Source organism: Balaenoptera borealis, assembly GCF_965194805.1.
Source record: "Balaenoptera borealis genome assembly, contig: HAP1_SCAFFOLD_296, whole genome shotgun sequence".
NCBI lineage: Eukaryota > Metazoa > Chordata > Mammalia > Artiodactyla > Balaenopteridae > Balaenoptera > Balaenoptera borealis.
In genome coordinates this window covers 685,771-709,977 of record NW_028123886.1, presented here as the reverse complement: position 1 = coordinate 709,977, position 24,207 = coordinate 685,771, and positions in this window count along the sequence as shown.

Below are 24,207 nucleotides of genomic sequence, written 5' to 3'. Positions count from 1 at the left end.
AAATAAAATTTGCCTCTGAATAACTTTGAGTGAATTTGGTATAAGTTGTAAAGTTTGCATCTACATTCACTTCCTTCCAAATGGTTTCCAATGAATTGTTCCTTAACTACTTTTAGAAAACTTTTGGGATAGAGACTCCATTTTCGTTTGAATTTCCAGTTGAATGGATTCAGCAGTCCTGTCAGTAGGGCACGCTGCCTCCAGTGACCTGTGAGGGAGGCGCGGCCTGCACTTCCTGCACTGACCACAGGGTGGCGCCGAGTTCGCCTCTCTGACCCACAGCGCATGCTCGTTCCCTGCGAACTCGATTGTGAGGACAGCTGAGAGGAGTTGAGCCTCCTCAGGCGCGGGGGCGGGGGCGGGGGCCTTCGGGTAGGATGCCCGGCTCAGCTTCTCTGCTGAGAGGAGCTCGGTCTCCATCTCCTCAGGACTTCGGCTTCAGGACAAAGTGGGGCTGCCTCCACGCTGACTAGGGAACTAGGTTTCCTGAGGACCCAGGTGATGCCTGAGGAAAAGGTGAAGAGACGGTGAGGAAAAGTGGGGAGAAGCTTCCTGTGGGCGACTGACCGTTGAGGGGGTCCGTCTTCGTGTGAGCGAGGGAGGGCTTGGCATGGAAAGCTGGGTGTTTGGTCAGGTTTGTGTGCAGGGTAGCCAGCGTGAGTTATGGGGCGTCCAGTTTTCCCAGCACCATTTATCGTGGGGCGTGTCGTGCTCCTTGGTGTGTCCTTGGTCCCTGTGTCATAAATTCACCGACCCCGTCCGTGTGGGTTGAATTCTGGTCTCTCTGTCCTGTTCCTCTGGTCCCTGTGCCCGTTTAGAGCCAGTTCCACACTGTTTTGGTGACTGTAGCTTCTCAGCAGAGTGTGACGTCAGGGAGGGAGATGCCTCCAGCCCGTTCTCTTTTTTCAGGGTTTCTTTGGCTATTTGGGGTCCTGTGTGGTTCCCCACAGATATTAGGAGGATTTGCTCTATTTTGGGGGAAAATACCATGGAATTTTGGGAGGGATTGCATTCACTGTGTCCACTGCTTTGGGTAGCATGGATATTTTAACAATATTAATTGTTCCATTCCATGAGAACAGGATATCTTTCCATTTCTTGGTGTGTTTTGCAATGTCTTCATCAATGTCTTCAAGTTTTCAGTGTGCAGGTCTTTCACCTCCTTGGTTGACTTTATTCCCAGGTATTTTGTTCTTTTTGAATGCAGTTGTAAATAGGGTTGCTTTCTTTCTCTTTCTGATGGTTCATTATTAGTGTTTAGAAAGGCAACTGATCTCTGTGTATTGATTTTGCAACTTTACTGAATTGATTTATTAGTTCTAATAGTTTTTTTGTGGAATGAAGTGGAAAATTGGAATTCAAAAATCCCACTGTTTCTACCATATCCGGGTCGTCCACAACACGGAGGACAGCGGCTCCTAATATAACCTTCCCACAGTGCCTCTAAATGACATGTGGACTTTGGGTGAACTGGATCTGGGTAAGGCTTGGCTTCTATATGGAAGTTTGATGTTTTCTCTGCTTTTCTGGCATGCTGTTGACATACATGATGTTTTGAAAAGTAATTGACTTTCCAGTAATTTCAAACATACAACTTTACATACATAAAAACAAGTCTCGTCCCTTGATTAAATATACTCCTAAATATTGATGTTGACATTCTTAAAAATGGAATTGTTCTCATAAATTCTTTTTCAGATTATTTTTTGCCAGCGTATGCATATAAGATAGATTTTCATGAATTGATATTTTGTTCTATAACTTTGCTTATTAATGAGTTGATTAGCTCAAATAATTTCTTTGCTGATTATAGGTAGTCTTATATATAAGATGATGTGACCTATGTTCTGTGAAGAGACACGGTTTTAATTTTTCCATTCACCCATGGATGCCTTTTCTTTCTTTCCTCAAGATTCTGGGTAGAACTTCCAGTACACTATTGAGTAACGGTGATGAAGGCCAGCTTCCTGGCCCTGTTCCTGATTTCAGGAGTAAATCTTTCAGTCTTTAACGTTGAGCATGATGTTTGCTGTGGCTTTTTGTACTACTCTTTTCCATATTGAGCAAATTTCCTTTTATTCCTGCTTTCTTGAGTGTTTTTCATGAAATAACACTGGATTTTCATTGTAGATGTTTTGCATTAATTGACATGATTATGTGTTTTTACTTCACACCATTATTGTGGTTGAATACATTGCTTACTTTTCATATGTTGAGCAACCTGAAATTTCTGGTGTAGAGATACTTGCTTATGGCATTATCCATTTAAAGTTCTGTTGGTTTCATGTTGCTATTATTGTGTGATAGATTTTTACGTTCATATTTATAAGTTGTACTGGGGTAGTTTTCTTGTTTTTTTCCTTTATCTTTAAAATCTTTTTTAAAATAGTGGTTTTATTTCATTTTACTTATTTATTTATTTTGGCCACGTCCCATGGCTTGTGGGATCTTAGTTCCCCAGTCAGGGATCGAACCCGAGCCCTTGGCAGTGAAAGCACAGAGTCCTAACCACTGGGCCACCAGAGAATTCCCCAGTTTTCTTTTTCAAGATGTATTTGTATAATCTGATTAGACTTGGCTTGGTGTAAGTGGTTTGGAGGGTTAGCATTAGGGCTGGGGCTGGTGTGAGGGTTGGGGCTGTGTATGGTTTATGGTTGCTGTTATGGTTTAAGTTTTATGGTTAATGAGTTATTTATGGGTATGGTTAATGACTATATTTTATGGTTTGGTTATGGTTATGGTTTTGCTTATTGGTTAAGGTTTATGGTTTTGGTCTCAGGGTGTTAGGGTTCTGTGTTAGAGTGGGTGTTAGGGTATGGGTGAGAATTGGGGTACAGGTAGGATGCAGGTAGAGCATGGGTTAGGGTAAGGTACAGGTTTAGGGTACGGGTTAGGCTAAGGTTAGGTCAGGGCTTAGGGTCAGGATCAGAGTTTAGGGTTAGGGTCCATGTCAGGATTAGCGTCAAGGTTGAGCGAGGCCATTGTTTGCTGCTCCAGTGCTGGATTCTCATTGATAGACGAATGAAATGTCTGCTCTGGTCACCCACTGTTTCAAATTGAGCTCAGCCTTAGTCAAGGGTTCTTAGGGCCTCAGAGGTCATGCAGGGTTTCCCTCCACCCTCCCTCCTGGGAAGGGTGATGCAAGCCCCACTCTGTCTGTGCAGCCCCAGGTCCAGCATGGCCCTGACATGCAGGATACTAAGTAGACGTGATGTAAGACTTGGTGCCTCAGTCTGCCAGCCCCCAGGTGCTGCCTTTTTTTTTTCTTAATTAATTAATTAATTAATTTTGGGCTGTGTTGGGTCTGCATTGCTGCCCGGAGGCTTTCTCTAGTTGCGGCGAGTGGGGGCTTCTCATTGCGGTGGCTTCTCTTGTTGCAGAGCACAGGCTCTAAGCGCGTGGGCTTCAGCAGTCGGGGCTCGCGGGTTCTAGAGCGCAGGCTCAGTAGTTGTGGTGCACGGGCTTAGTTGCTCCACAGCATGTGGGATCTTCCCGGAGCAGGGCTCAAACCCGTGTCCCCTGCATGGGCAGGTGGATTCTTAGCCACTGCGCCACCAGGGAAGTCTGGTGTTGCATTCGTGAGGGCTGGTGGGGCCCTCTTGGGACTGGACGGATCCTTTGTTCCATCTGCACGGGTGTCCAAGCAGGTCTCAGGACAGCCCTTGGCCTCTGAGCATCCAGGCAGGCACCCACGTTCCTCCAGCTCAGGTTAGCCTTGGCCCCTCCAGCCCCCGTGGCCAATTACTGAGCTGATTGTGTCTTTACTCTTTCAAATTAAATCACTCTCTCCAGGTGGGCGAGAAGTTTACTTGTGAACTTGGTTAGGGTTAGGGGTTAGGGGTTAAGGGTTAGGGGTTAGGGTCAGGGCTAGGGCTAGGGCTAGGGGTTAGGGTTAGGCTTAGGGTTGGGTTAGGGTTAGGGTTTAGGTTTAGGGTTAGGGTTAGTGTTGGGTTAGGGTTACGGTTAAGGTAGGGTTAGGGTTGGGTTAGGGTTCGGGTTAGGGTTTAGGGTTAGGGTGTCCAGCCTTACGTCCCATTGAGCTGTGAGTGTAGATGTGGTCAGTCCAGTTGCATCACAGCCCCTGATTGAATTTTGTGAGAATTCCTCTCTCTCTCACTGTCTTTCTTTTTTTATAATTAATTTTTATAATGGGGTGTAGCTGATTTGCAATGTTGTGTTTCTTGGTGCTGTACATCCACCTGAGTCACTTACAGAGAGGCATCAATAAATTCTTTTCTAGTTTCTAGTAGTCAGATATATGTTTTTTCTGTGAATAGAGTGTGCTGAGTCCAGTTCCTTGAACCATGAGTATGTCTTGGCGATTACATTATTGGCGTATGGAACGGTATCTGTGCCAATTTCAACCTCCTGGTTTATGCATCACCGCACCGCACTTTTCCCCTTAAGCAGCCGTAAGTGTGTTTTGTAAATGTGTGATGGTGTTCTGTTTGTAATTCAGTTCACGGTTGGCGATTTTTAGATTCCCTTTATAAGTGATATCTTATGATAAGTTTCTCTTGCTGTCTAACTTATTTCACTCTCAATGACCATACATAAGTCCCCCTGAGTTGCTGCAACTGGCCTCATTTCATTGATTTCAGGGCTGAGTAATATTCCGTTGTGCTTAAGTACCAAATTTTCTTTCACCGTTTTTTCCTTCCAAGGACTATGAAGTTGTACCCAAGTCGAGGCTGTTGTAAACATAGCAGCAGTAAACGGGGTGCCTGCATCCTGTGGATTTTTGGTTTTGCCAACATATAGGCCCATGAGTGGAAGCGCCCTATGCTTTGTAGCTCTGTTTTTTAGATGCTTCAGGAAACACAGCACACTTCTCCAGAGTGGCCGTTGGCAATTTACATTCCCCCCTTCAGCGTAACGAGGCTCCCTTTTCTCCTCTCCTTGTCCTGCATATCTGGTTTTTACCCTTTGTGAGGATGGTCCTTTTTTCTGATTCGAAGTGATACCTCTCTGTAGTGTTGATTTGCATTGCCCGCTTCTTTGGTTGGGCAAAAAGGGCGTATGCGTTTTTCCTGAATATATTCTGGAAGTTAAATTTGAGAGACAGCTTTCTTTTTTAATTGATGAATTAATTAATTTATTTTTGGCTGTGTTGGGTCTTCGTTTCTGTGCGAAGGCTTTCTCTAGTTGTGGCAAGCGGGGGCCACTCTTCATCGCGGTGCGCGGGCCTCTCACTATCGCGGCCTCTCTTGTTGCGGAGCACAGGCTCCAGACGCGCAGGGTCAGGAGTTGTGGCTCACGGGGCTAGTTGCTCCGCGGCATGTGGGATCTTCCCAGACCAGGGCTCGAACCCGTGTCCCCTGCATTAGCAGGCAGATTCTCAACCACTGCGCCACCAGGGAAGCCCCTTGAATAGTTTTGTATTTAAAGTTTGTCTGTGGGGACTTCCCTGGTGACGCAGTGGTTAAGAGTCCGCCTGCCAATGCAGGGGACACGGGCTCGAGCCCTGGTCCGGGAAGCTCCCACATGCCGCAGAGCAACCAAGCCTGCGCGGCACAACTACTGAAGCCTGCGCGCCTAGAGCCCGTGCTCACCCACAAGAGAAGCCACCGCAATGAGAAGCCCGTGCACCACAAGGAAGAGTAGCCCCGCTCGACGCAACTAGAGCAAGCCCACATGCAGCAACGAAGACCCAATGCAGCCAAACATAAATTATAAACTAAAATAAAATTTGCCTCTGAATAACTTTGAGTGAATTTGGTGTAAGTTGTAAAGTTTGCATCTACATTCACTTCCTTCCAAATGGTTTCCAATGAATTGTTCCTTAACTACTTTTAGAAAACTTTTGGGATAGAGACTCCATTTTCGTTTGAATTTCCAGTTGAATGGATTCAGCAGTCCTGTCAGTAGGGCACGCTGCCTCCAGTGACCTGTGAGGGAGGCGCGGCCTGCACTTCCTGCACTGACCACAGGGTGGCGCCGAGTTCGCCTCTCTGACCCACAGCGCATGCTCGTTCCCTGCGAACTCGATTGTGAGGACAGCTGAGAGGAGTTGAGCCTCCTCAGGCGCGGGGGCGGGGGCGGGGGCCTTCGGGTAGGATGCCCGGCTCAGCTTCTCTGCTGAGAGGAGCTCGGTCTCCATCTCCTCAGGACTTCGGCTTCAGGACAAAGTGGGGCTGCGTCCACGCTGACTAGGGAACTAGGTTTCCTGAGGACCCAGGTGATGCCTGAGGAAAAGGTGAAGAGACGGTGAGGAAAAGTGGGGAGAAGCTTCCTGTGGGCGACTGACCGTTGAGGGGGTCCGTCTTCGTGTGAGCGAGGGAGGGCTTGGCTTGGAAAGCTGGGTGTTTGGTCAGGTTTGTGTGCAGGGTAGCCAGCGTGAGTTATGGGGCGTCCAGTTTTCCCAGCACCATTTATCGTGGGGCGTGTCGTGCTCCTTGGTGTGTCCTTGGTCCCTGTGTCATAAATTCACCGACCCCGTCCGTGTGGGTTGAATTCTGGTCTCTCTGTCCTGTTCCTCTGGTCCCTGTGCCCGTTTAGAGCCAGTTCCACACTGTTTTGGTGACTGTAGCTTCTCAGCAGAGTGTGACGTCAGGGAGGGAGATGCCTCCAGCCCGTTCTCTTTTTTCAGGGTTTCTTTGGCTATTTGGGGTCCTGTGTGGTTCCCCACAGATATTAGGAGGATTTGCTCTATTTTGGGGGAAAATACCATGGAATTTTGGGAGGGATTGCATTCACTGTGTCCACTGCTTTGGGTAGCATGGATATTTTAACAATATTAATTGTTCCATTCCATGAGAACAGGATATCTTTCCATTTCTTGGTGTGTTTTGCAATGTCTTCATCAATGTCTTCAAGTTTTCAGTGTGCAGGTCTTTCACCTCCTTGGTTGACTTTATTCCCAGGTATTTTGTTCTTTTTGAATGCAGTTGTAAATAGGGTTGCTTTCTTTCTCTTTCTGATGGTTCATTATTAGTGTTTAGAAAGGCAACTGATCTCTGTGTATTGATTTTGCAACTTTACTGAATTGATTTATTAGTTCTAATAGTTTTTTTGTGGAATGAAGTGGAAAATTGGAATTCAAAAATCCCACTGTTTCTACCATATCCGGGTCGTCCACAACACGGAGGACAGCGGCTCCTAATATAACCTTCCCACAGTGCCTCTAAATGACATGTGGACTTTGGGTGAACTGGATCTGGGTAAGGCTTGGCTTCTATATGGAAGTTTGATGTTTTCTCTGCTTTTCTGGCATGCTGTTGACATACATGATGTTTTGAAAAGTAATTGACTTTCCAGTAATTTCAAACATACAACTTTACATACATAAAAACAAGTCTCGTCCCTTGATTAAATATACTCCTAAATATTGATGTTGACATTCTTAAAAATGGAATTGTTCTCATAAATTCTTTTTCAGATTATTTTTTGCCAGCGTATGCATATAAGATAGATTTTCATGAATTGATATTTTGTTCTATAACTTTGCTTATTAATGAGTTGATTAGCTCAAATAATTTCTTTGCTGATTATAGGTAGTCTTATATATAAGATGATGTGACCTATGTTCTGTGAAGAGACACGGTTTTAATTTTTCCATTCACCCATGGATGCCTTTTCTTTCTTTCCTCAAGATTCTGGGTAGAACTTCCAGTACACTATTGAGTAACGGTGATGAAGGCCAGCTTCCTGGCCCTGTTCCTGATTTCAGGAGTAAATCTTTCAGTCTTTAACGTTGAGCATGATGTTTGCTGTGGCTTTTTGTACTACTCTTTTCCATATTGAGCAAATTTCCTTTTATTCCTGCTTTCTTGAGTGTTTTTCATGAAATAACCCTGGATTTTCATTGTAGATGTTTTGCATTAATTGATATGATTATGTGTTTTTACTTCACACCATTATTGTGGTTGAATACATTGCTTACTTTTCATATGTTGAGCAACCTGAAATTTCTGATGTAGAGATACTTGCTTATGGCATTATCCATTTAAAGTTCTGTTGGTTTCATGTTGCTATTATTGTGTGATAGATTTTTACGTTCCTATTTGTAAGTTGTACTGGGGTAGTTTTCTTGTTTTTTTCCTTTATTTTTAAAATCTTTTTTAAAATAGTGGTTTTATTTCATTTTACTTATTTATTTCTTTTGGCCACGTCCCATGGCTTGTGGGATCTTAGTTCCCCAGTCAGGGATCGAACCCGAGCCCTTGGCAGTGAAAGCACAGAGTCCTAACCACTGGGCCACCAGAGTATTCCCCAGTTTTCTTTTTCGAGATGTAGTTGTATAATCTGATTAGACTTGGCTTGGTGTAAGTGGTTTGGAGGGTTAGCATTAGGGCTGGGGCTGGTGTGAGGGTTGGGGCTGTGTATGGTTCATGGTTGCTGTTATGGTTTAAGTTTTATGGTTAATGAGTTATTTATGGGTATGGTTAATGAATATATTTTATGGTTTGGTTATGGTTATGGTTTTGCTTATTGGTTAAGGTTTATGGTTTTGGTCTCAGGGTGTTAGGGTTCTGTGTTAGAGTGGGTGTTAGGGTATGGGTGAGAATTGGGGTACAGGTAGGATGCGGGTAGAGCATGGGTTAGGGTAAGGTACAGGTTTAGGGTACGGGTTAGGCTAAGGTTAGGTCAGGGCTTAGGGTCAGGATCAGAGTTTAGGGTTAGGGTCCATGTCAGGATTAGCGTCAAGGTTGAGCGAGGCCATTGTTTGCTGCTCCTCCAGTGCTGGATTCTCATTGATAGACGAATGAAATGTCTGCTCTGGTCACCCACTGTTTCAAATTGAGCTCAGCCTTAGTCAAGGGTTCTTAGGGCCTCAGAGGTCATGCAGGGTTTCCCTCCACCCTCCCTCCTGGGAAGGGTGATGCAGGCCCCACTCTGTCTGGGCAGCCCCAGGTCCAGCATGGCCCTGACATGCAGGATACTAAGTAGACGTGATGGAAGACTTGGTGCCTCAGTCTGCCAGCCCCCAGGTGCTGCCTTTTTTTTTTCCCTTAATTAATTAATTAATTAATTTTGGGCTGTGTTGGGTCTGCATTGCTGCCCGGAGGCTTTCTCTAGTTGCGGCGAGTGGGGGCTTCTCATTGCGGTGGCTTCTCTTGTTGCAGAGCCCAGGCTCTAAGCGCGTGGGCTTCAGCAGTTGGGGCTCGCGGGTTCTAGAGCGCAGGCTCAGTAGTTGTGGTGCACGGGCTTAGTTGCTCCACAGCATGTGGGATCTTCCCGGACCAGGGCTCAAACCCGTGTCCCCTGCATGGGCAGGTGGATTCTTAACCACTGCGCCACCAGGGAAGTCTGGTGTTGCGTTCGTGAGGGCCGGTGGGGCCCTCGTGGGACTGGGCGGATCCTTTGTTCCATCTGCACGGGTGTCCAAGCAGGTCTCAGAACAGCCCTTGGCCTCTGAGCGTCCAGGCAGGCACCCACGTTCCTCCAGCTCAGGTTAGCCTTGGCCCCTCCAGCCCCCGTGGCCAATTACTGAGCTGATTGTGTCTTTACTCTTTCAAATGAAATCACTCTCTCCAGGTTGGCGAGAAGTTTACTTGTGAACTTGGTTAGGGTTAGGGGTTAGGGGTTAAGGGTTAGGGGTTAGGGTCAGGGTTAGGGTTAGGGCTAGGGCTAGGGGTTAGGGTTAGGCTTAGGGTTGGGTTAGGGTTAGGGGTTAGGGTTAGGGTTTAGGTTTAGGGTTAGGGTTAGTGTTGGGTTAGGGTTAGGGTTAAGGTAGGGTTAGGGTTGGGTTAGGGTTAGGGTTTAGGGTTAGGGTGTCCAGCCTTACGTCCCATTCAGCTGTGAGTGTAGATGTGGTCAGTCCAGTTGCCTCACAGCCCGTGATTGAATTTTGTAAGAATTCCTCTCTCTCTCACTGTCTTTCTCTTTTTATAATTAATTTTTATAATGGGCTGGAGCTGATTTGCAATGTTGTGTTTCTTGGTGCTGTACATCCACTTGAGTCACTTACAGAGAGACATCAATAAATTCTTTTCTAGTTTCTAGTAGTCAGATATATGTTTTTTCTGTGAATAGAGTGTGCTGAGTCCAGTTCCTTGAACAATGAGTATGTCTTGGCGATTACATTATTGGCGTATGGAACGGTATCTGTGCCAATTTCAACCTCCTGGTTTATGCATCACCGCACCACACTTTTCCCCTTAAGCAGCCATAAGTGTGTTTTGTAAACGTGTGATGGTGTTCTGTTTGTAATTCAGTTCACGGTTGGCGATTTTTAGATTCCCTTTATAAGTGATATCTTATGATAAGTTTCTCTTGCTGTCTAACTTATTTCACTCTCAATGACCATACATAAGTCCCCCTGAGTTGCTGCAACTGGCCTCATTTCATTGATTTCAGGGCTGAGTAATATTCCGTTGTGCTTAAGTACCAAATTTTCTTTCACCGTTTTTTCCTTCCAAGGACTATGAAGTTGTACCCAAGTCGAGGCTGTTGTAAACATAGCAGCAGTAAACGGGGTGCCTGCATCCTGTGGATTTTTGGTTTTGCCAACATATAGGCCCATGAGTGGAAGCGCCCTATGCTTTGTAGCTCTGTTTTTTAGATGCTTCAGGAAACACAGCACACTTCTCCAGAGTGGCCGTTGGCAATTTACATTCCCCCCTTCAGCGTAACAAGGCTCCCTTTTCTCCTCTCCTTGTCCTGCATATCTGGTTTTTACCCTTTGTGAGGATGGTCCTTTTTTCTGATTCACAGTGATACCTCTCTGTAGTGTTGATTTGCATTGCCCGCTTCTTTGGTTGGGCAAAAAGGGCGTATGCGTTTTTCCTGAATATATTCTGGAAGTTAAATTTGAGAGACAGCTTTCTTTTTTAATTGATGAATTAATTAATTTATTTTTGGCTGTGTTGGGTCTTCGTTTCTGTGCGAAGGCTTTCTCTAGTTGTGGCAAGCGGGGGCCACTCTTCATCGCGGTGCGCGGGCCTCTCACTATCGCGGCCTCTCTTGTTGCGGAGCCCAGGCTCCAGACGCGCAGGCTCAGGAGTTGTGGCTCACGGGGCTAGTTGCTCCGCGGCATGTGGGAGCTTCCCGGACCAGGGCTCGAACCCGTGTCCCCTGCATTAGCAGGCAGATTCTCAACCACTGCGCCACCAGGGAAGCCCCTTGAATAGTTTTGTATTTAAAGTTTGTCTGTGGGGACTTCCCTGGTGACGCAGTGGTTAAGAGTCCGCCTGCCAATGCAGGGGACACGGGCTCGAGCCCTGGTCCGGGAAGCTCCCACATGCCGCAGAGCAACCAAGCCTGCGCGGCACAACTACTGAAGCCTGTGCGCCTAGAGCCCGTGCTCGCCCACAAGAGAAGCCACCGCAATGAGAAGCCCGTGCACCACAAGGAAGAGTAGCCCCGCTCGACGCAACCAGAGCAAGCCCACATGCAGCAACGAAGACCCAATGCAGCCAAACATAAATTATAAACTAAAATAAAATTTGCCTCTGAATAACTTTGAGTGAATTTGGTATAAGTTGTAAAGTTTGCATCTACATTCACTTCATTCCAAATGGTTTCCAATGAATTGTTCCTTAACTACTTTTAGAAAACTTTTGGGATAGAGACTCCGTTTTCGTTTGAATTTCCAGTTTAATGGATTCAGCAGTCCTGTCAGTAGGGCACGCTGCCTCCAGTGACCTGTGAGGGAGGCACGGCCTGCACTTCCTGCACTGACCACAGGGTGGCGCCGAGTTCGCCTCTCTGACCCACAGCGCATGCTCATTCCATGGAACTCCATTGTGAGGGCAGCTGAGAGGAGTTGAGCCGCCTCAGGCGCGGGGGCGGGGGCGGGGGCCTTCGGGTAGGACGCCCGGCTCAGCTTCTCTGCTGAGAGGAGCTCGGTCTCCATCTCCTCAGGACTCGCTGGGGTTTCGGCTTCAGGACAAAGTGGGGCTGCCTCCACGCTGACTAGGGAACTAGGGTTCCTGAGGACCCAGGTGATGCCTGAGGAAAAGGTGAAGAGACGGTGAGGAAAAGTGGGGAGAAGCTTCCTGTGGGCGACTGACCGTTGAGGGGGTCCGTCTTCGTGTGAGCGAGGGAGGGCTTGGCGTGGAAAGCTGGGTTTTTGGTCAGGTTTGTGTGCAGGGTAGCCAGCGTGAGTTATGGGGCGTCCAGTTTTCCCAGCACCATTTATCGTGGGGCGTGTCGTGCTCCTTGGTGTGTCCTTGGTCCCTGTGTCATAAATTCACCGACCCCGTCCGTGTGGGTTGAATTCTGGTCTCTCTGGCCTGTTCCTCTGGTCCCTGTGCCCGTTTAGAGCCAGTTCCACACTGTTTTGGTGACTGTAGCTTCTGAGCAGAGTGTGACGTCAGGGAGGGAGATGCCTCCAGCCCGTTCTCTTTTTTCAGGGTTTCTTTGGCTATTTGGGGTCCTTTGTGGTTCCCCACAGATATTAGGAGGATTTGCTCTATTTTGGGGGAAAATACCATGGAATTTTGGCAGGGATTGCATTCACTGTGTCCACTGCTTTGGGTAGCATGGATATTTTAACAATATTAATTGTTCCATTCCATGAGAACAGGATATCTTTCCATTTCTTGGTGTGTTTTGCAATGTCTTCATCAATGTCTTCAAGTTTTCAGTGTGCAGGTCTTTCACCTCCTTGGTTGACTTTATTCCCAGGTATTTTGTTCTTTTTGAATGCAGTTGTAATTAGGGTTGCTTTCTTTCTCTTTCTGATGGTTCATTATTAGTGTTTAGAAAGGCAACTGATCTCTGTGTATTGATTTTGCAACTTTACTGAATTGATTTATTAGTTCTAATAGTTTTTTTGTGGAATGAAGTGGAAAATTGGAATTCAAAAATCCCACTGTTTCTACCATATCCGGGTCGTCCACAACACGGAGGACAGCGGCTCCTAATATAACCTTCCCACAGTGCCTCTAAATGACATGTGGACTTTGGGTGAACTGGATCTGGGTAAGGCTTGGCTTCTATATGGAAGTTTGATGTTTTCTCTGCTTTTCTGGCATGCTGTTGACATACATGATGTTTTGAAAAGTAATTGACTTTCCAGTAATTTCAAACATACAACTTTACATACATAAAAACAAGTCTCGTCCCTTGATTAAATATACTCCTAAATATTGATGTTGACATTCTTAAAAATGGAATTGTTCTCATAAATTCTTTTTCAGATTATTTTTTGCCAGCGTATGCATATAAGATAGATTTTCATGAATTGATGTTTTGTTCTGTAACTTTGCTTATTAATGAGTTGATTAGCTCAAATAATTTCTTTGCTGATTATAGGTAGTCTTATATATAAGATGATGTGACCTATGTTCTGTGAAGAGACACGGTTTTAATTTTTCCATTCACCCATGGATGCCTTTTCTTTCTTTCCTCAAGATTCTGGGTAGAACTTCCAGTACACTATTGAGTAACGGTGATGAAGGCCAGCTTCCTGGCCCTGTTCCTGATTTCAGGAGTAAATCTTTCAGTCTTTAACGTTGAGCATGATGTTTGCTGTGGCTTTTTGTACTACTCTTTTCCATATTGAGCAAATTTCCTTTTATTCCTGCTTTCTTGAGTGTTTTTCATGAAATAACCCTGGATTTTCATTGTAGATGTTTTGCATTAATTGATATGATTATGTGTTTTTACTTCACACCATTATTGTGGTTGAATACATTGCTTACTTTTCATATGTTGAGCAACCTGAAATTTCTGATGTAGAGATACTTGCTTATGGCATTATCCATTTAAAGTTCTGTTGGTTTCCTGTTGCTATTATTGTGTGATAGATTTTTACGTTCCTATTTGTAAGTTGTACTGGGGTAGTTTTCTTGTTTTTTTCCTTTATTTTTAAAATCTTTTTTAAAATAGTGGTTTTATTTCATTTTACTTATTTATTTCTTTTGGCCACGTCCCATGGCTTGTGGGATCTTAGTTCCCCAGTCAGGGATCGAACCCGAGCCCTTGGCAGTGAAAGCACAGAGTCCTAACCACTGGGCCACCAGAGTATTCCCCAGTTTTCTTTTTCGAGATGTAGTTGTATAATCTGATTAGACTTGGCTTGGTGTAAGTGGTTTGGAGGGTTAGCATTAGGGCTGGGGCTGGTGTGAGGGTTGGGGCTGTGTATGGTTCATGGTTGCTGTTATGGTTTAAGTTTTATGGTTAATGAGTTATTTATGGGTATGGTTAATGAATATATTTTATGGTTTGGTTATGGTTATGGTTTTGCTTATTGGTTAAGGTTTATGGTTTTGGTCTCAGGGTGTTAGGGTTCTGTGTTAGAGTGGGTGTTAGGGTATGGGTGAGAATTGGGGTACAGGTAGGATGCGGGTAGAGCATGGGTTAGGGTAAGGTACAGGTTTAGGGTACGGGTTAGGCTAAGGTTAGGTCAGGGCTTAGGGTCAGGATCAGAGTTTAGGGTTAGGGTCCATGTCAGGATTAGCGTCAAGGTTGAGCGAGGCCATTGTTTGCTGCTCCTCCAGTGCTGGATTCTCATTGATAGACGAATGAAATGTCTGCTCTGGTCACCCACTGTTTCAAATTGAGCTCAGCCTTAGTCAAGGGTTCTTAGGGCCTCAGAGGTCATGCAGGGTTTCCCTCCACCCTCCCTCCTGGGAAGGGTGATGCAGGCCCCACTCTGTCTGGGCAGCCCCAGGTCCAGCATGGCCCTGACATGCAGGATACTAAGTAGACGTGATGGAAGACTTGGTGCCTCAGTCTGCCAGCCCCCAGGTGCTGCCTTTTTTTTTTCCCTTAATTAATTAATTAATTAATTTTGGGCTGTGTTGGGTCTGCATTGCTGCCCGGAGGCTTTCTCTAGTTGCGGCGAGTGGGGGCTTCTCATTGCGGTGGCTTCTCTTGTTGCAGAGCCCAGGCTCTAAGCGCGTGGGCTTCAGCAGTTGGGGCTCGCGGGTTCTAGAGCGCAGGCTCAGTAGTTGTGGTGCACGGGCTTAGTTGCTCCACAGCATGTGGGATCTTCCCGGACCAGGGCTCAAACCCGTGTCCCCTGCATGGGCAGGTGGATTCTTAACCACTGCGCCACCAGGGAAGTCTGGTGTTGCGTTCGTGAGGGCCGGTGGGGCCCTCGTGGGACTGGGCGGATCCTTTGTTCCATCTGCACGGGTGTCCAAGCAGGTCTCAGAACAGCCCTTGGCCTCTGAGCGTCCAGGCAGGCACCCACGTTCCTCCAGCTCAGGTTAGCCTTGGCCCCTCCAGCCCCCGTGGCCAATTACTGAGCTGATTGTGTCTTTACTCTTTCAAATGAAATCACTCTCTCCAGGTTGGCGAGAAGTTTACTTGTGAACTTGGTTAGGGTTAGGGGTTAGGGGTTAAGGGTTAGGGGTTAGGGTCAGGGTTAGGGTTAGGGCTAGGGCTAGGGGTTAGGGTTAGGCTTAGGGTTGGGTTAGGGTTAGGGGTTAGGGTTAGGGTTTAGGTTTAGGGTTAGGGTTAGTGTTGGGTTAGGGTTAGGGTTAAGGTAGGGTTAGGGTTGGGTTAGGGTTAGGGTTTAGGGTTAGGGTGTCCAGCCTTACGTCCCATTCAGCTGTGAGTGTAGATGTGGTCAGTCCAGTTGCCTCACAGCCCGTGATTGAATTTTGTAAGAATTCCTCTCTCTCTCACTGTCTTTCTCTTTTTATAATTAATTTTTATAATGGGCTGGAGCTGATTTGCAATGTTGTGTTTCTTGGTGCTGTACATCCACTTGAGTCACTTACAGAGAGACATCAATAAATTCTTTTCTAGTTTCTAGTAGTCAGATATATGTTTTTTCTGTGAATAGAGTGTGCTGAGTCCAGTTCCTTGAACAATGAGTATGTCTTGGCGATTACATTATTGGCGTATGGAACGGTATCTGTGCCAATTTCAACCTCCTGGTTTATGCATCACCGCACCACACTTTTCCCCTTAAGCAGCCATAAGTGTGTTTTGTAAACGTGTGATGGTGTTCTGTTTGTAATTCAGTTCACGGTTGGCGATTTTTAGATTCCCTTTATAAGTGATATCTTATGATAAGTTTCTCTTGCTGTCTAACTTATTTCACTCTCAATGACCATACATAAGTCCCCCTGAGTTGCTGCAACTGGCCTCATTTCATTGATTTCAGGGCTGAGTAATATTCCGTTGTGCTTAAGTACCAAATTTTCTTTCACCGTTTTTTCCTTCCAAGGACTATGAAGTTGTACCCAAGTCGAGGCTGTTGTAAACATAGCAGCAGTAAACGGGGTGCCTGCATCCTGTGGATTTTTGGTTTTGCCAACATATAGGCCCATGAGTGGAAGCGCCCTATGCTTTGTAGCTCTGTTTTTTAGATGCTTCAGGAAACACAGCACACTTCTCCAGAGTGGCCGTTGGCAATTTACATTCCCCCCTTCAGCGTAACAAGGCTCCCTTTTCTCCTCTCCTTGTCCTGCATATCTGGTTTTTACCCTTTGTGAGGATGGTCCTTTTTTCTGATTCACAGTGATACCTCTCTGTAGTGTTGATTTGCATTGCCCGCTTCTTTGGTTGGGCAAAAAGGGCGTATGCGTTTTTCCTGAATATATTCTGGAAGTTAAATTTGAGAGACAGCTTTCTTTTTTAATTGATGAATTAATTAATTTATTTTTGGCTGTGTTGGGTCTTCGTTTCTGTGCGAAGGCTTTCTCTAGTTGTGGCAAGCGGGGGCCACTCTTCATCGCGGTGCGCGGGCCTCTCACTATCGCGGCCTCTCTTGTTGCGGAGCCCAGGCTCCAGACGCGCAGGCTCAGGAGTTGTGGCTCACGGGGCTAGTTGCTCCGCGGCATGTGGGAGCTTCCCGGACCAGGGCTCGAACCCGTGTCCCCTGCATTAGCAGGCAGATTCTCAACCACAGCGCCACCAGGGAAGCCCCTTGAATAGTTTTGTATTTAAAGTTTGTCTGTGGGGACTTCCCTGGTGACGCAGTGGTTAAGAGTCCGCCTGCCAATGCAGGGGACACGGGCTCGAGCCCTGGTCCGGGAAGCTCCCACATGCCGCAGAGCAACCAAGCCTGCGCGGCACAACTACTGAAGCCTGTGCGCCTAGAGCCCGTGCTCGCCCACAAGAGAAGCCACCGCAATGAGAAGCCCGTGCACCACAACGAAGAGTAGCCCCGCTCGACGCAACCAGAGCAAGCCCACATGCAGCAACGAAGACCCAATGCAGCCAAACATAAATTATAAACTAAAATAAAATTTGCCTCTGAATAACTTTGAGTGAATTTGGTATAAGTTGTAAAGTTTGCATCTACATTCACTTCATTCCAAATGGTTTCCAATGAATTGTTCCTTAACTACTTTTAGAAAACTTTTGGGATAGAGACTCCGTTTTCGTTTGAATTTCCAGTTTAATGGATTCAGCAGTCCTGTCAGTAGGGCACGCTGCCTCCAGTGACCTGTGAGGGAGGCACGGCCTGCACTTCCTGCACTGACCACAGGGTGGCGCCGAGTTCGCCTCTCTGACCCACAGCGCATGCTCATTCCATGGAACTCCATTGTGAGGGCAGCTGAGAGGAGTTGAGCCGCCTCAGGCGCGGGGGCGGGGGCGGGGGCCTTCGGGTAGGACGCCCGGCTCAGCTTCTCTGCTGAGAGGAGCTCGGTCTCCATCTCCTCAGGACTCGCTGGGGTTTCGGCTTCAGGACAAAGTGGGGCTGCCTCCACGCTGACTAGGGAACTAGGTTTCCTGAGGACCCAGGTGATGCCTGAGGAAAAGGTGAAGAGACGGTGAGGAAAAGTGGGGAGAAGCTTCCTGTGGGCGACTGACCGTTGAGGGGGTCCGTCTTCGTGTGAGCGAGGGAGGGCTTGGCGTGGAAAGCTGGGTTTTTGGTCAGGTTTGTGTGCAGGGTAGCCAGCGTGAGTTATGGGGCGTCCAGTTTTCCCAGCACCATTTATCGTGGGGCGTGTCGTGCTCCTTGGTGTGTCCTTGGTCCCTGTGTCATAAATTCACCGACCCCGTCCGTGTGGGTTGAATTCTGGTCTCTCTGTCCTGTTCCTCTGGTCCCTGTGCCCGTTTAGAGCCAGTTCCACACTGTTTTGGTGACTGTAGCTTCTCAGCAGAGTGTGACGTCAGGGAGGGAGATGCCTCCAGCCCGTTCTCTTTTTTCAGGGTTTCTTTGGCTATTTGGGGTCCTTTGTGGTTCCCCACAGATATTAGGAGGATTTGCTCTATTTTGGGGGAAAATACCATGGAATTTTGGCAGGGATTGCATTCACTGTGTCCACTGCTTTGGGTAGCATGGATATTTTAACAATATTAATTGTTCCATTCCATGAGAACAGGATATCTTTCCATTTCTTGGTGTGTTTTGCAATGTCTTCATCAATGCCTTCAAGTTTTCAGTGTGCAGGTCTTTCACCTCCTTGGTTGACTTTATTCCCAGGTATTTTGTTCTTTTTGAATGCAGTTGTAAATAGGGTTGCTTTCTTTCTCTTTCTGATGGTTCATTATTAGTGTTTAGAAAGGCAACTGATCTCTGTGTATTGATTTTGCAACTTTACTGAATTGATTTATTAGTTCTAATAGTTTTTTTGTGGAATGAAGTGGAAAATTGGAATTCAAAAATCCCACTGTTTCTACCATATCCAGGTCGTCCACAACACGGAGGACAGCGGCTCCTAATATAACCTTCCCACAGTGCCTCTAAATGACATGTGGACTTTGGGTGAACTGGATCTGGGTAAGGCTTGGCTTCTATATGGAAGTTTGATGTTTTCTCTGCTTTTCTGGCATGCTGTTGACATACATGATGTTTTGAAAAGTAATTGACTTTCCAGTAATTTCAAACATACAACTTTACATACATAAAAACAAGTCTCGTCCCTTGATTAAATATACTCCTAAATATTGATGTTGACATTCTTAAAAATGGAATTGTTCTCATAAATTCTTTTTCAGATTATTTTTTGCCAGCGTATGCATATAAGATAGATTTTCATGAATTGATGTTTTGTTCTGTAACTTTGCTTATTAATGAGTTGATTAGCTCAAATAATTTCTTTGCTGATTATAGGTAGTCTTATATATAAGATGATGTGACCTATGTTCTGTGAAGAGACACGGTTTTAATTTTTCCATTCACCCATGGATGCCTTTTCTTTCTTTCCTCAAGATTCTGGGTAGAACTTCCAGTACACTATTGAGTAACGGTGATGAAGGCCAGCTTCCTGGCCCTGTTCCTGATTTCAGGAGTAAATCTTTCAGTCTTTAACGTTGAGCATGATGTTTGCTGTGGCTTTTTGTACTACTCTTTTCCATATTGAGCAAATTTCCTTTTATTCCTGCTTTCTTGAGTGTTTTTCATGAAATAACCCTGGATTTTCATTGTAGATGTTTTGCATTAATTGATATGATTATGTGTTTTTACTTCACACCATTATTGTGGTTGAATACATTGCTTACTTTTCATATGTTGAGCAACCTGAAATTTCTGATGTAGAGATACTTGCTTATGGCATTATCCATTTAAAGTTCTGTTGGTTTCCTGTTGCTATTATTGTGTGATAGATTTTTACGTTCCTATTTGTAAGTTGTACTGGGGTAGTTTTCTTGTTTTTTTCCTTTATTTTTAAAATCTTTTTTAAAATAGTGGTTTTATTTCATTTTACTTATTTATTTCTTTTGGCCACGTCCCATGGCTTGTGGGATCTTAGTTCCCCAGTCAGGGATCGAACCCGAGCCCTTGGCAGTGAAAGCACAGAGTCCTAACCACTGGGCCACCAGAGTATTCCCCAGTTTTCTTTTTCGAGATGTAGTTGTATAATCTGATTAGACTTGGCTTGGTGTAAGTGGTTTGGAGGGTTAGCATTAGGGCTGGGGCTGGTGTGAGGGTTGGGGCTGTGTATGGTTCATGGTTGCTGTTATGGTTTAAGTTTTATGGTTAATGAGTTATTTATGGGTATGGTTAATGAATATATTTTATGGTTTGGTTATGGTTATGGTTTTGCTTATTGGTTAAGGTTTATGGTTTTGGTCTCAGGGTGTTAGGGTTCTGTGTTAGAGTGGGTGTTAGGGTATGGGTGAGAATTGGGGTACAGGTAGGATGCGGGTAGAGCATGGGTTAGGGTAAGGTACAGGTTTAGGGTACGGGTTAGGCTAAGGTTAGGTCAGGGCTTAGGGTCAGGATCAGAGTTTAGGGTTAGGGTCCATGTCAGGATTAGCGTCAAGGTTGAGCGAGGCCATTGTTTGCTGCTCCTCCAGTGCTGGATTCTCATTGATAGACGAATGAAATGTCTGCTCTGGTCACCCACTGTTTCAAATTGAGCTCAGCCTTAGTCAAGGGTTCTTAGGGCCTCAGAGGTCATGCAGGGTTTCCCTCCACCCTCCCTCCTGGGAAGGGTGATGCAGGCCCCACTCTGTCTGGGCAGCCCCAGGTCCAGCATGGCCCTGACATGCAGGATACTAAGTAGACGTGATGGAAGACTTGGTGCCTCAGTCTGCCAGCCCCCAGGTGCTGCCTTTTTTTTTTCCCTTAATTAATTAATTAATTAATTTTGGGCTGTGTTGGGTCTGCATTGCTGCCCGGAGGCTTTCTCTAGTTGCGGCGAGTGGGGGCTTCTCATTGCGGTGGCTTCTCTTGTTGCAGAGCCCAGGCTCTAAGCGCGTGGGCTTCAGCAGTTGGGGCTCGCGGGTTCTAGAGCGCAGGCTCAGTAGTTGTGGTGCACGGGCTTAGTTGCTCCACAGCATGTGGGATCTTCCCGGACCAGGGCTCAAACCCGTGTCCCCTGCATGGGCAGGTGGATTCTTAACCACTGCGCCACCAGGGAAGTCTGGTGTTGCGTTCGTGAGGGCCGGTGGGGCCCTCGTGGGACTGGGCGGATCCTTTGTTCCATCTGCACGGGTGTCCAAGCAGGTCTCAGAACAGCCCTTGGCCTCTGAGCGTCCAGGCAGGCACCCACGTTCCTCCAGCTCAGGTTAGCCTTGGCCCCTCCAGCCCCCGTGGCCAATTACTGAGCTGATTGTGTCTTTACTCTTTCAAATGAAATCACTCTCTCCAGGTTGGCGAGAAGTTTACTTGTGAACTTGGTTAGGGTTAGGGGTTAGGGGTTAAGGGTTAGGGGTTAGGGTCAGGGTTAGGGTTAGGGCTAGGGCTAGGGGTTAGGGTTAGGCTTAGGGTTGGGTTAGGGTTAGGGGTTAGGGTTAGGGTTTAGGTTTAGGGTTAGGGTTAGTGTTGGGTTAGGGTTAGGGTTAAGGTAGGGTTAGGGTTGGGTTAGGGTTAGGGTTTAGGGTTAGGGTGTCCAGCCTTACGTCCCATTCAGCTGTGAGTGTAGATGTGGTCAGTCCAGTTGCCTCACAGCCCGTGATTGAATTTTGTAAGAATTCCTCTCTCTCTCACTGTCTTTCTCTTTTTATAATTAATTTTTATAATGGGCTGGAGCTGATTTGCAATGTTGTGTTTCTTGGTGCTGTACATCCACTTGAGTCACTTACAGAGAGACATCAATAAATTCTTTTCTAGTTTCTAGTAGTCAGATATATGTTTTTTCTGTGAATAGAGTGTGCTGAGTCCAGTTCCTTGAACAATGAGTATGTCTTGGCGATTACATTATTGGCGTATGGAACGGTATCTGTGCCAATTTCAACCTCCTGGTTTATGCATCACCGCACCACACTTTTCCCCTTAAGCAGCCATAAGTGTGTTTTGTAAACGTGTGATGGTGTTCTGTTTGTAATTCAGTTCACGGTTGGCGATTTTTAGATTCCCTTTATAAGTGATATCTTATGATAAGTTTCTCTTGCTGTCTAACTTATTTCACTCTCAATGACCATACATAAGTCCCCCTGAGTTGCTGCAACTGGCCTCATTTCATTGATTTCAGGGCTGAGTAATATTCCGTTGTGCTTAAGTACCAAATTTTCTTTCACCGTTTTTTCCTTCCAAGGACTATGAAGTTGTACCCAAGTCGAGGCTGTTGTAAACATAGCAGCAGTAAACGGGGTGCCTGCATCCTGTGGATTTTTGGTTTTGCCAACATATAGGCCCATGAGTGGAAGCGCCCTATGCTTTGTAGCTCTGTTTTTTAGATGCTTCAGGAAACACAGCACACTTCTCCAGAGTGGCCGTTGGCAATTTACATTCCCCCCTTCAGCGTAACAAGGCTCCCTTTTCTCCTCTCCTTGTCCTGCATATCTGGTTTTTACCCTTTGTGAGGATGGTCCTTTTTTCTGATTCACAGTGATACCTCTCTGTAGTGTTGATTTGCATTGCCCGCTTCTTTGGTTGGGCAAAAAGGGCGTATGCGTTTTTCCTGAATATATTCTGGAAGTTAAATTTGAGAGACAGCTTTCTTTTTTAATTGATGAATTAATTAATTTATTTTTGGCTGTGTTGGGTCTTCGTTTCTGTGCGAAGGCTTTCTCTAGTTGTGGCAAGCGGGGGCCACTCTTCATCGCGGTGCGCGGGCCTCTCACTATCGCGGCCTCTCTTGTTGCGGAGCCCAGGCTCCAGACGCGCAGGCTCAGGAGTTGTGGCTCACGGGGCTAGTTGCTCCGCGGCATGTGGGAGCTTCCCGGACCAGGGCTCGAACCCGTGTCCCCTGCATTAGCAGGCAGATTCTCAACCACTGCGCCACCAGGGAAGCCCCTTGAATAGTTTTGTATTTAAAGTTTGTCTGTGGGGACTTCCCTGGTGACGCAGTGGTTAAGAGTCCGCCTGCCAATGCAGGGGACACGGGCTCGAGCCCTGGTCCGGGAAGCTCCCACATGCCGCAGAGCAACCAAGCCTGCGCGGCACAACTACTGAAGCCTGTGCGCCTAGAGCCCGTGCTCGCCCACAAGAGAAGCCACCGCAATGAGAAGCCCGTGCACCACAACGAAGAGTAGCCCCGCTCGACGCAACCAGAGCAAGCCCACATGCAGCAACGAAGACCCAATGCAGCCAAACATAACTTATAAACTAAAATAAAATTTGCCTCTGAATAACTTTGAGTGAATTTGGTATAAGTTGTAAAGTTTGCATCTACATTCACTTCATTCCAAATGGTTTCCAATGAATTGTTCCTTAACTACTTTTAGAAAACTTTTGGGATAGAGACTCCGTTTTCGTTTGAATTTCCAGTTTAATGGATTCAGCAGTCCTGTCAGTAGGGCACGCTGCCTCCAGTGACCTGTGAGGGAGGCACGGCCTGCACTTCCTGCACTGACCACAGGGTGGCGCCGAGTTCGCCTCTCTGACCCACAGCGCATGCTCATTCCATGGAACTCCATTGTGAGGGCAGCTGAGAGGAGTTGAGCCGCCTCAGGCGCGGGGGCGGGGGCGGGGGCCTTCGGGTAGGACGCCCGGCTCAGCTTCTCTGCTGAGAGGAGCTCGGTCTCCATCTCCTCAGGACTCGCTGGGGTTTCGGCTTCAGGACAAAGTGGGGCTGCCTCCACGCTGACTAGGGAACTAGGGTTCCTGAGGACCCAGGTGATGCCTGAGGAAAAGGTGAAGAGACGGTGAGGAAAAGTGGGGAGAAGCTTCCTGTGGGCGACTGACCGTTGAGGGGGTCCGTCTTCGTGTGAGCGAGGGAGGGCTTGGCGTGGAAAGCTGGGTTTTTGGTCAGGTTTGTGTGCAGGGTAGCCAGCGTGAGTTATGGGGCGTCCAGTTTTCCCAGCACCATTTATCGTGGGGCGTGTCGTGCTCCTTGGTGTGTCCTTGGTCCCTGTGTCATAAATTCACCGACCCCGTCCGTGTGGGTTGAATTCTGGTCTCTCTGTCCTGTTCCTCTGGTCCCTGTGCCCGTTTAGAGCCAGTTCCACACTGTTTTGGTGACTGTAGCTTCTCAGCAGAGTGTGACGTCAGGGAGGGAGATGCCTCCAGCCCGTTCTCTTTTTTCAGGGTTTCTTTGGCTATTTGGGGTCCTTTGTGGTTCCCCACAGATATTAGGAGGATTTGCTCTATTTTGGGGGAAAATACCATGGAATTTTGGGAGGGATTGCATTCACTGTGTCCACTGCTTTGGGTAGCATGGATATTTTAACAATATTAATTGTTCCATTCCATGAGAACAGGATATCTTTCCATTTCTTGGTGTGTTTTGCAATGTCTTCATCAATGTCTTCAAGTTTTCAGTGTGCAGGTCTTTCACCTCCTTGGTTGACTTTATTCCCAGGTATTTTGTTCTTTTTGAATGCAGTTGTAAATAGGGTTGCTTTCTTTCTCTTTCTGATGGTTCATTATTAGTGTTTAGAAAGGCAACTGATCTCTGTGTATTGATTTTGCAACTTTACTGAATTGATTTATTAGTTCTAATAGTTTTTTTGTGGAATGAAGTGGAAAATTGGAATTCAAAAATCCCACTGTTTCTACCATATCCAGGTCGTCCACAACACGGA